Genomic DNA, 12,005 nt, shown 5'->3' on the forward strand with positions numbered 1-12,005 from the left:
AGTTGGTTTCACTTGTGTTGTGTTTGTGGTGTAATATTTGTGTCTAGGGGCTATATATATATATATATATATATATATATATATATATATATATATATATAGAGAGAGAGAGAGAGAGAGAGAGAGAGAGAGAGAGAGAGAGATGTACGTGTCTGTGTGTGTGTGTGTGTAGGGGTATACGCTTACAATAATTTATTCTTTATTGAGAGGTTTCATGGTACCTGAAGTGTTCCTTTAAGAGGGGATAATACAAGGCCATGGCCATTGTAGAGTATGTAATTATTTTAAGTGTTTATATGGTATGTAGCGAGTGTGTGCATGGGGGCTGTAGTGTATGTGTGTATAAATTATGTAATGTGTGTGTGGGTTGTAAAGAGTATGTGTTTAGGGAATTTAGTGTGTTTGGCGTACAGAGTGTATATCAGGAATGTCGTGTGTGTAGGTGGTGCAGTGTGTCTCTATAGGGGAGATCTATTGTGTAGGTGATCTAGTGTGTGTGTGTGTGTGTGTGTGTGTATAGAGGACCCAGAGTAGCCATCTTTAGCATCCCTGGCTTTGAACCCATATAAAGTTTTTTTTAAAAAATGCTTCCTACTCCCTAATATGCATAATCACCTACTGGAATTGATTAGGAGAAAAAACTAGCTGCAGGATGATACCAGTTTGCAGCTGAAAACCGATTGTATCGGCCGTCGACGGTGATCTTGGCATACTTCGTCTCAGGGACCTGGCCAGCTTTGGCCTAGAAATATGAACTGGGGGCCCCTTGAAAGCACTAGAAGACATGACCCAACAGGAGGAGATCACCACCGCATATATACTGTTCAGCCGCAGGATGAATGGGGTGACCTGTGATGTGGCCCGGTGAGGGTTATCCCGATCACCTGTTTTATGCCACAGGTTAGCAAAATTTCTTTTAGTTAGGCTCCTGTTTCAAAAGTAGTTGCCCTACCTCATGCAGAACATTGTTTTCATATTTCCACACTAAATGGCACCTCCATAATTTTCCAGGAGCTGGCAGGGACTCTACTTACCTACTTCCTTCTTTCGAGGACTGCTGGGCCAATGCCCCTTCTCCAGAGCTGCATCCTGCTGATATGGGGCCGTACCATCTGTCTTTATGGAGATTCCTGAAATAGATTGTCCCTAATGCTGTGAGTCTCCCACTGAATCGTGGAGCCTCTGGCAAACTGGTAGCTAGAAGGCTACACACTCTCCACCCAGAGTGGCCAGCGATGAGAGAGACATTTGATGACATACATATTGCCCTGGTGGGGCTCTGAAGGCACAGCAGAGGTGCAGAAGGTTTATGGCTTGTAGACTTTCTGGGGACTAGTATGACATTCGAGTTCCCACAGTGTTTTGTAGGACTCTTGCTGGGAAGGCACTGCACAGCTTGGGGGGGGGGGGGGGGCAGGTGGGGGGAAAGGCAGACAGGGGCTCTGCAGCCTAGGACTAAATACCTTGCACTCACTGGAGAGCCAACCAATCATTGTTAACAGGAGTAGTCCCAGAAGATTAGAAGTTAGCAAATGTTATGCCCATTCACAAGAAAGGAACTAGGGAGAAGTCGGGCAACTATAGGCCAGTAAGCCTTACTTCAGTAGTCGGGAAAGTAATGGAAACCATGTTAAAGGATCGGATTGTTGAACATCTAAAAACACATGAATTTCAAGATCAGAGACAACATAGGTTTACTTCAGGGAGATCATGCCAAACTAATCTTATTGATTTTTTTGATTGGGTAACTAAAATAATAGATCAGAGTGGTGCAATAGACATTGCTTACCTAGATTTCAGTAAGGCTTTTGACACTGTTGCACATAGAAGACTTATCAATAAACGACAATATTTAAGTTTGGATTCCAATATTTTTGAATGGGTAAGGCAGTGGCTGAGTGACAGGCAATAGAGGGTTGTAGTCAATGGAGTATATTCGAAGAATGGGCTTGTCACCAGTGGGGTACCTCAGGGATCTGTACTTGGACCCATTCTCTTTAATGTTTTTATTAGTGATATTGCAGAAGGTCTTGATGGTAAGGTATGTCTTTTTGCTGATGATACTAAGATATGTAAAAGGGTTGATGTTCCAGGAGGGATAAGCCAAATGGCAAATGATTTAGGTAAACTAGAAAAATGGTCAGAGTTGTAGTGGATAAGTGCAAGTGGATAAGTGTAGTGGATAAGTGCAAGATAATGCATCTTGGACATAAAAACCCAAGAGCAGAGTACAGAATATTTGATAGAGTCCTAACCTCAACATCTGAGGAAAGGGATGTACGGGTGGTTATTTCTGATGATTTCAAGGTAGGCAGACAATGTAATAGAGCAGCAGGAAATGCTAGCAGAATGCTTGGTTGTGTAGGGAGAGGTATTAGCAGTAGAAAGAGGGAAGTGCTCATGCCATTGTAAAGAACACTGGTGTGACCTCACTTGGAGTATTGTACGCAGTACTGGAGACCATATCTCCAGAAGGATATTGATAATTTAGAGAGAGTTCAGAGAAGGGCTACTAAACTGATTCATGGATTGCAGGATAAAACTTACAAGGAAAGGTTAAATGAACTTAACATGTATAGCTTGGAGGAAAGACGAGAGGGGGGATATGATAGAAACATTTAAATACATAAAGGGAATCAACACAGTAAAGGAGGAGACTATATTTAAGAGAAGAAAAACTACCACAACAAGAGGACATAGTCTTAAATTAGAGGGACAGAGGTTTAAAAAAAAAAAATATCCAGAAGTATTACTTTACTGAGAGGGTAGTGGATGCATGGAATAGGCTTCCAGCTGAAGTGGTAGAGGTTAACACAGTAAAGTTGTGGGATATGCATAAGGCTATCCTAACTATAAGATAAGGCCAAGGACTAATGAAAGTATTTAAAAAAAATTGGGCAGACTAGATGGGCCGAATGGTTCTTATATGCCGTCACATTCTATGTTGCTATGTTTCTATGGTGTTGATTTATGTGAGCCCTCTGTGCATGTGTTCTGTTGGGACCCTTCCCTTCGCTTTTTAAAATAATTTTGGCATCTACTGGCACCCAGTACTCTTACATGACTCTTGATGGAGCCAGACCATTGACATCCTTACTTAAGCCCCTTTTTTTTTGCTTAATTTTTCTTTTCATAACTTGCTCTCACTGACATACATTCTAACTCAAATAGTACTGTTGCTATTGTTACAAAGGCTTTCACACCTGTAAAAGAGTTTATGAGTACTCTTAATTCTAATTTTCTGTTATTGTTTGCTCAATAACAAGCCCACTGAACAACCAATAATGAATCTAACATTGCCTCTTATGGGACAACTAAAAGAAGCATAGCCACTACAGCTTGCTGTAGTTGTTATAGTGCCACAAGTGCCCTGTTGTCTCTGAGATGTAAGCAGTAAAATGTCTACTGATTGCTCTGAGCCGGTGAGCTAAGCCATGTATTACAGGGCTTTAATCTGAAGATCTAACCTGCATTAGAACTTGCAGCTCCCCGGATTTGATAGTAGATTGGGGTGCGTCCCCTGCCAAATCCCAAGTAAGAAGTTATACTGTTAAGTATAGGGGCTAAGACATAACAAACATAAAGGCTAACTGCAAGGGAGATTTCAGGCTTCCTACCTTCCTCTCTGCATCGTACAAACAGGCTCACCCATAATATCTTAATAAGCATATTTAAAAGGAGTGCACCTGCAAGGGGAAAATAAGACATTTCTCTGAGAATGAAACATATTTGTACACTGCAGGAAACTGGGGAAATAAAACAAAGAAACCACCTTAACTGTCACCATCCCTGCTGTTCCCTTTCAGCATGCCAAGCAACACTAATAATTTGCTTTCACTTTGCTTCAAAACACATTCTTTTAGCATTTCAACGAATTTACCTAACAGCAGTTTGCTGCTTAAGTAAAAACATGCAACAAATTGTCATTCTACCAAGGAAGGTATTTAGTGATATCTTGACACAGAAAGCAATAAACAGATACATATTTAAATATAATAGACAAACTGTGCAACAATTTATCTTCCCCTCTTCCAAGCTATAAATAAAACAGTAGATGTGGATGGTATGATGTTCAGACTGAGAATAGTCAGGTAGAGTTATTCACTATAGTGGGAATTGCTCAGAATTCAAAAATAATTAAAAGGGAATTTAACACGTTAGGCCAAACTTGAACAATTTTTCAATTCCGCTATGTTTTCAGTTTGGTTATTTTGACCAAAAATTTGAAATCCACTTTGAATTCCTGACAGGTAAAATGATATTGAATAACGATGGGTGAGTTCGTCTGCAGAGTTCCAGAAATAGGCAAGAGGTTTTTTTCTGTTAACAAAGATTTTAATTGGATCTCAAAGAATACAAGAGATTTTTTTTTCCTGTGCAATTAACGAAACAAGCAAGATTTTTTTATGAGGCTTGTACATAATATTTATTGTCTGAGTTTAAATAATATGCCAATAAGTTTAAAAAAAAAAATAACAATATGTTTTTCAGTGGAACTAAAATTTAATTGTAGCCCCATGGAACAGGCACAGCGTAAATAAAATGGGGCCTTGACAGGGCTAGGAGGCGGCTTGCTGGAGATGGGGGAAGATTGGTAGGTTAGTGACAGGCCTAATATAAATAGGTCAGCCATTTTATTCCCTTTCACAATTAATTAACTCACCAGTCTGGGTTGGTCCCTCCCTCCCTTGGTTAGGCACTTTAGTTTATGGCCTTGATTAGTCACAGCGGCGGGGTTGGTAATGGGAAGGCTAGGGAGAAAAATGGTCTCTGATTTAGTTAAGAAGAGTTGAGGAAGTTGGTTAATTGGTTCCAAGTTGGTTGGTTACAATGATGGTATAATGTGGGTGGGATTCAAGCCCATTGATGGCTCAGAACCTTGGTGGTGTAGGAGTAACTGGGTATACCCTTACCAGGAGGCAATTCATTTATGTTGCACTTTATTTGTGTATCTTTATGTTTAGTTATGTATATTTATGTATCATTATATTGTTCTAATAATGTTTACAATCTGGGCCTTTATTTATGATGTATGGTATATGTTGATGCATGGTTGGGGGGGTGGGGGGCAATGTTTCAGTTTGTGTTTTGAGATTATTATTATTAGATATTTAATAAAGCTGTGGACAAATTAACCTATACCTTAGAGTGGCTGTGATTGATTGGTCTGGGTTTTTAGGATACATCTCCTCCTGCCCAGATAGTGACAATGCACCTGTCATGTTGATATCAGAACATAAGCAGGATGTTTTTACGTACATCTCAATAAACAATATGAATTTCTAGTGTAATACACCGAATCTAAATAAAGGTAATTCGTCCAAAAATGCATCCTAAAGGTTTATATCTATGAGTTACAACATTTTTATATCATTACATAGAATGTAAAAAAAGTAATATTCGCTAATGTGGAAAATGATGGGAATTCAAAATGAATTCAAAATTTCAATTTTACAATTTCTTCCATTTTGCTCTCATTCTGCCAGCTATCCATGTTCTTTGCACTCGGTTTTGATACCTTTAAAAAAAAAAAAAAATAGAATGTAATTATAGAAGGATGGGCCACCTACAAGCAAAGCCATGCTGTTTTGGGAAAAATCCATAGCATGTAAGTCAAAGGGGTGGTAAAACATGATATGGACCTTAGTCAAATCCTCTTCCAATAGATCAATAACATTCAACAAAAGTAATACCGATGCATTGCTTTGATACTGCATGGGATTTTCAGTGGGGATTTTAACATACGATTCTATGGCTGTGGTGATGAGGGGGCACTGGCTAGTCTCTAGTTACAATGCACATATTTGCAATAACCAAGATTCAATGTAATTAACAGTTATTTCCAGATATCAGTAGTTCTGGACTTATGGATAGTTTTGCTTCACAGGTGCGTGGCAGGAACTCCTTCAGACAAATGCTAACAAACTGATTTCTTATTTGTTGTTTTTCAAGATGTTCTATTGTAACTGCAGATAATCTTACTCTTTTTGAAAGAATAATCATACTTTTAACAAAGACATTAGATGAATAATAGCAGTGCCAGAGCTTCCGATCACCAAAATTTGTTTATTCAAAAAACAGCCTAAACCTATTTTGTTGCATTATACTGTTCATACAACCCATCCAACCTCTCGAGGCCTCCATATTGCATAACCACTAGAGATGTTGGGTAAAGACTTCCTCTGTCACAGAAAACACCTTCACCCTCTGCATTGCCCGATAGTGTTGAATCAGGAAATATGGCCTGAACGGAGAAGGCAATGAGACTTTACATCCTTACAATGTTGAGAAGATGAACTATATCCTGCAACATGTTTCTGAAGTTCCTTTTTGGTTACACGAAGCTTCAGCACCACACATAGGAAGCCCCCTGTCTTTCATTAAAATTGGCAGTCTGGCCTCCCCTGATATTCCAGTTTTTTTTCTAAAAAGAATTATGAATACTGGTGACAGAATAGCTATTATCATTAACTTATCTCTGTTTTCTGAATTTGTATAAATCTTCCAGTCAGCATAAACAGAGTAAGTGCAACACGGTTTCTGTTTTCTTTTATCCAATGTAATGGGTGCCCTGCAGTAACTGAAGTAAAATGGATTGATGTGTGCTTTGCTTCACTAGACCAGACAACACACTTGTCAAACACTCCTCCTCTTATGTACATTTACTCTACTTCCTCCTAGATTGTAATCTTGTTTGCGTAGAACTCTCTTCACCCTTTGTATCTGTCAACCTTATTTTGTCTTTCTTATATTGTTATGTCGCCACTGTCTGATTATAAAGTGCTGTAAAATATCTTGGTTCGTTCACCCATTGTAAAGCGATGCGGAAATTGATGGCGCTATATAAATAACATAATAATAATAAAATATATATAAATGTTAACAATAACAATAATGCTAATAATATACATTTAAATGAAAATGGAGTATGAGCTAAAAAAAAAAAACCTATACAAGTTACAGAGGGTTTTTATTAAACGGTGCAATTTGCAGAGAAATTACACTTCACCTTTAAATAAACGGAAGTGTGGTAAATTTAATGGAGCTAAACAGTGTGAGGACAGGAGAGACTGTGTTCACTCCACTGGGCTTAGTAATTAACATGATATAAAAAAGAGCATATTAATATACTTGCTAACAAGTTAGGTACATACAAAGGCCATTTGCTGACATGCATGGGGAGCTTCATTTGCATTAAAAAAAAAAAAAAATAATGTTACATGCTACTATAACCCTTTAAATCTCCAAGCCTAGACTTTACTGGAATCATAAATAAATTAATATGTATTTATTTATTTTTCATTTAAATTTTTATGTTCCTCCATGCCTCCTTTTTAATCTCTTAAAGGAAAGCTTTTATACCCAAAAGGAGCTCACACGAGGATACTATTAGTGAACATGGAGAAATTAGCCTACATTTTATATACTGTAAAATGAAAAGAAATAGATATTTGGCAGAGCAAGTATGCTGTTCCGCTTACATTGCTAATCTTACTTTTTTTTTTTTTTTTTTTACTCTTTCTTGAGTCACAAACTTTAATTGCATATTTTATTATGCAATTATTAAAACTGACTTCATTTATACCTATAAATAAATTACAGAAGAGAAGATACAAATATTTGTGTGAAATAATTCTGAAAAAGCTTGCATTTTGCAAAACATGTTGTATAAAACATGGTTTTACATTAAATGTTGCCAGTTTTTTTAATGTGTGCTTTTTAGGTGTTTCATTTTGGCTGTTAGTTGTGCGTTACGAAAAAATAATTTACACCTTTCCGTAATGGTAATTTAAAGGTAGTAATTTAAAGTAGTCTCATGCTAAGTAACTGTTTAGAGCACTTTAATCAGAATGGTCTATATAGCATTTTACACCAGTATCTATTATATAGGTAAAAACTAAAAAGTGAAGTCTATTTGCACAAAAAAAATTATTCATGGAAGGACCAACTGGAATTATGCACAAGAGTTGCCACATTAAGGCTGATCAACATCAACATTTTTACTTTATGCATGCTCACTAATCACTTAATTAGGTCCCCTTGTAAAAAAACAGTAAAAGAGACAGTCATGTGTCAGCAACTCAATTTATAAATTATTCAGACATGGTCAAGAAGCTCATAGGTTATTGACTCGACACTACAATGGAGAAGATTAAACATTTTAAAGGACCACTATAGGCACCCAGACCACTGCAGTTCAATGAAGTGGTCTGGGTGCCAGGTTCCCCTAGTTTTAACTCTGTGTCCAAATGTCTCCCAGTGTCACCATGTCACTAGGACACTAGGGGACACTTAGAGACATTGGGGCACTGTGAGACATGGGAACACTGAGAGACTAGGGGACACTGGGAGACTAGGGACATAGACACTAGGGACACTGAGAGACACCAGGGACACTGGGAGACATGGGGACACTGGCTGGGAGACATAGGGACACTGAGAGACTAGGTGCCACTGTGTTCCTTGTGTCTCAGGGTCCCCATGTTCCCTTAGTGTCTCAGTGTCTCCATGTCTCTTAGTGTCCTAATGTCTTAGTGTCCCCAAGTCTCTCATCGTCCCCATGTCTCAATGTTTCCCCTAGAATCTCAGTGTCCTCAGGTTTCCCAGTGCCCCCTAGTGTCTCCGTGTTCCCAAGTGTCCCTATGTCTCCCAGTGTCCGCTAGTGTCTCAGTGTCCCCATGTCTCACTGTGTCCCCATGTGTCTCAGTGTCCCCTAGTGTCTGTGTCCCCATGTTTCCCTGCAGCCTTGCCTTTCCCCCCATCCCACACTTACCTGAGCTGGCTCTGCAGGCTCAGAGCTGCTGTCTGGACTCTCTGTGCAGAGCTGCTCCCCACGGATCAATGAGTAGAGCAGGGAGGGAGATGCTGTAACTTCTTATCCCTGCCTCTCTCCACACACACATCGACCCCTACTGGCTTACGCTCTGTTTGTACTGAGACTGACATTTGTATTACTGGTATTACTGCTGTACCGGCACCGGCACCGGCTAGGCAGCCTCAAATACCTGAGAAATACTTATGAGAAATACCTGGTATCCCTAAGAAATACCTGGCAACCCTAAGAGTAGTGTGTTAAAAAAAAAAGGTTTTTTTTTGTTTTTTTTTTTTAAATCAATGGGCCTATTCCATGGGCTTGGGCCTGGAGCTGTAGCTCCATCAGCCCATATGTTAATCCGGCCCTGAGCACAGACACACCAGCTCTTCATGTAATGAACATGACATGTATTGAAACCACATGTTCATATGCACTTTCAGACGGTGAGTACATTTTAAGTCTAGTTAGTAGCTCAGAGAATTCAGACCTCCTGTTAGAATCTGTCAGTGTGTGGGAAGCCCTGTTTTTTCTTGTGCCTGTCTCAAGAGATGATACGCCCTCAAACTATGATAGAAATGCCCAGCATTTGCTTACTACGGTTACTCCATAAATCTGAGGTGAAGTACACCCACTGAGTCTTTGCCATCTGCTCCTTCAAAAGCAGCACACATTAATGGTGATGGGACTATCTTTCTGATGAAAGTGAATCATGAGGGATGTACATATTGCAGAGCAAGGGCATGTATCAGTTGCTTAAAGTGCTTCCCTTCTATAATTTTTTGCCTAGTGTTTTGACAAAGAAATCCAACAAAATGTTCAATAATGGTCTGGGAATCTGCCTGTCCCTGTCATCTGGTGGCACTTGGTTCAACATCTTGTATGCTCTGCCTAAGGCTGGTATTAGTTTGTGCAGAATCTGCTACAGTACCAGTGGTCATGCTGCCTACACTAGTACTATCTCACTCTGCTTCATCCCCCAGTAATGCAGACTTGTTGTGTCTTTGCTGATGTTGGGTCATACCTTCACTAGTGAGATAATCCATCACTTTCCACCTACTCACTTCCTTACAACACAATTTACACTTTGCAATTCGCCTTTCTAGGAAGCTGTCATAATATTTGCAAACTTTGTTTCGGCAGATTATATTACCCTCAATCCTTCAGTTGTGGCTGATGAAGATGCATGTGGATTTACGTTAGTGGCAGTGGAAGATGTCCCAACATTTGCCTCTATACTAGCACTTGGTTTACTAATGATAATAGAAAGAGAGGGGATGGCATTAATTATATCACTGGGTGAATGTCAGGAATGGGGAAGCCCTAACATGCACACGTAAAGGAAACAGTAAAGGAAAACATACAGGCCCTGAGAGTTGCCAGACTAGTGTCTAAGACAGATAAAAGAATGACTTACGCAAGTAAAAGATTCTGGAGCTCAGTAGTTTGGAAATCAGAACTTTAAATCAGCCCCAGTTTGGCTGAATTTCATATATATAATATATATACACTGAACAAAATTATAAATGTAACACTTTTCTTTTTGCCCCCATTTTTCATGAGCTGAACTCAAAGATTTAAGACTTTTTCTATGTACACAAAAGGACTTTTTCTCTCAAATATTGTTCACAAATCTGTCTAAATCTGTGTTAGTGAGCACTTCTCCTTTGCCTAGATAATCCATCCACCTCACAGGTGTGGCATATCAAGATGCTGATTAGACAGCATGATGGGTCTCTACGCTCTGCCCGTGACCACCTCCTGTCCGTTGTCTGCACCCCTATGGCCAACTCGCGCTTGCAGGACTTCTCGCAGGTGGCTCCCTTCCTATGGAATAGCCTGCCCACCGCCATCAGACTCTCCCCTAGTCTTGCATCGTTTAAGAAGTGCCTTAAAACCCATCTCTTTAGGAAAGCTTATGGCCTCCAAGACTAACCCCTACCTCACATACCTGTCTCTTGCCCTCTCCTAAAGGGCAGCCCACCTTATTTGATTGCAAATTCCTGTCCTAATGTGTTTTACACCCCACCTCCTATAGAATGTAAGCTCGATTGAGCAGGGTCCTCTTCAACCTATTGTTCCTGTAAGTTTATTTGTAATTGTCCTATTTATAGTTAAATCCCCTCTCATAATATTGTAAAGCGCTACGGAATCTGTTGGCGCTATATAAATGGCAATAATAATAATAATAATAATGATTATTGCACAGGTGTGCCTTAGGCTGGCCACAATAAAAGGCCACTCTAAAATGTTTTATCACAGTTTTATCACACAACACAATGCCACAGATATCGCAAGTTTTGAGGGAACGTGCAATTGGCATGCTGACTGCAGGAAAGTCCACCAGAGCTGTTGCGCATGAATTGAATGTTCATTTCTCTACCATAAGAAGTCTCCAAAGGCGTTTCTGAGAATTTGGCAGTGCATCCAACCTGCTTTACAACCGCAGACCACGTGTAACCACACAAGCCCAGAACTTCCACATCCAGCATCTTCACCTCCAAGATCGTCTGGATCGGTTTGCATGACCAAAGAATTTCAGATGGCAGACAGTGTGTATGGTGTGATGTGGGTGAGCAATTTGCTGATGTCAAGGTTAAGGATTGAGTGGCCCAGGGTGGTAGTGGGGTTATCATATGGACAGGCGTATGTTATGGACAACTAATACAAGTGCATTTTATTGTTGGCATTTTGAATGCACAGAGATAACGTGATGAGATTCTGAGGCCCATTGTTATGCCATTCATCCATGACCATCACCTTATGTTGCAGCATGGTAATGCACGGCCCCATGTTGCAAGGATCTGTACACAATTCCTGGAAGCTCAAAACATCCCAGTTCTTGCATGGCCAGCTTACTCACTGGACATGTCACCCATTGAGCATGTTTGGGATGCTCTGGATCGGCGTATGCAACATGGTCGTAGATCGGTGTATGCAACATGGTTCTGGCAATATCCAGCAACTTCGCACAGCCATTGAAGAGGAGTGGACCAACATTCCAAAGGCCACAATCAACAGTCTGATCAACTCTATGTGAAGGAGATGTATTGCACTGCGTGAGGCAAATTGTAGTCACACCAGATACTGACTGGTTTTTGGACCCCCCCCCTTTCGGCCCTCCCCAATACAGTAAAACTACACATTTTAGAGTGGCATTTTTTATGGCCAGCCTAAGGCACACCTGTGCAAT

Source organism: Pelobates fuscus, chromosome 7 (assembly GCF_036172605.1).
Source record: "Pelobates fuscus isolate aPelFus1 chromosome 7, aPelFus1.pri, whole genome shotgun sequence".
NCBI lineage: Eukaryota > Metazoa > Chordata > Amphibia > Anura > Pelobatidae > Pelobates > Pelobates fuscus.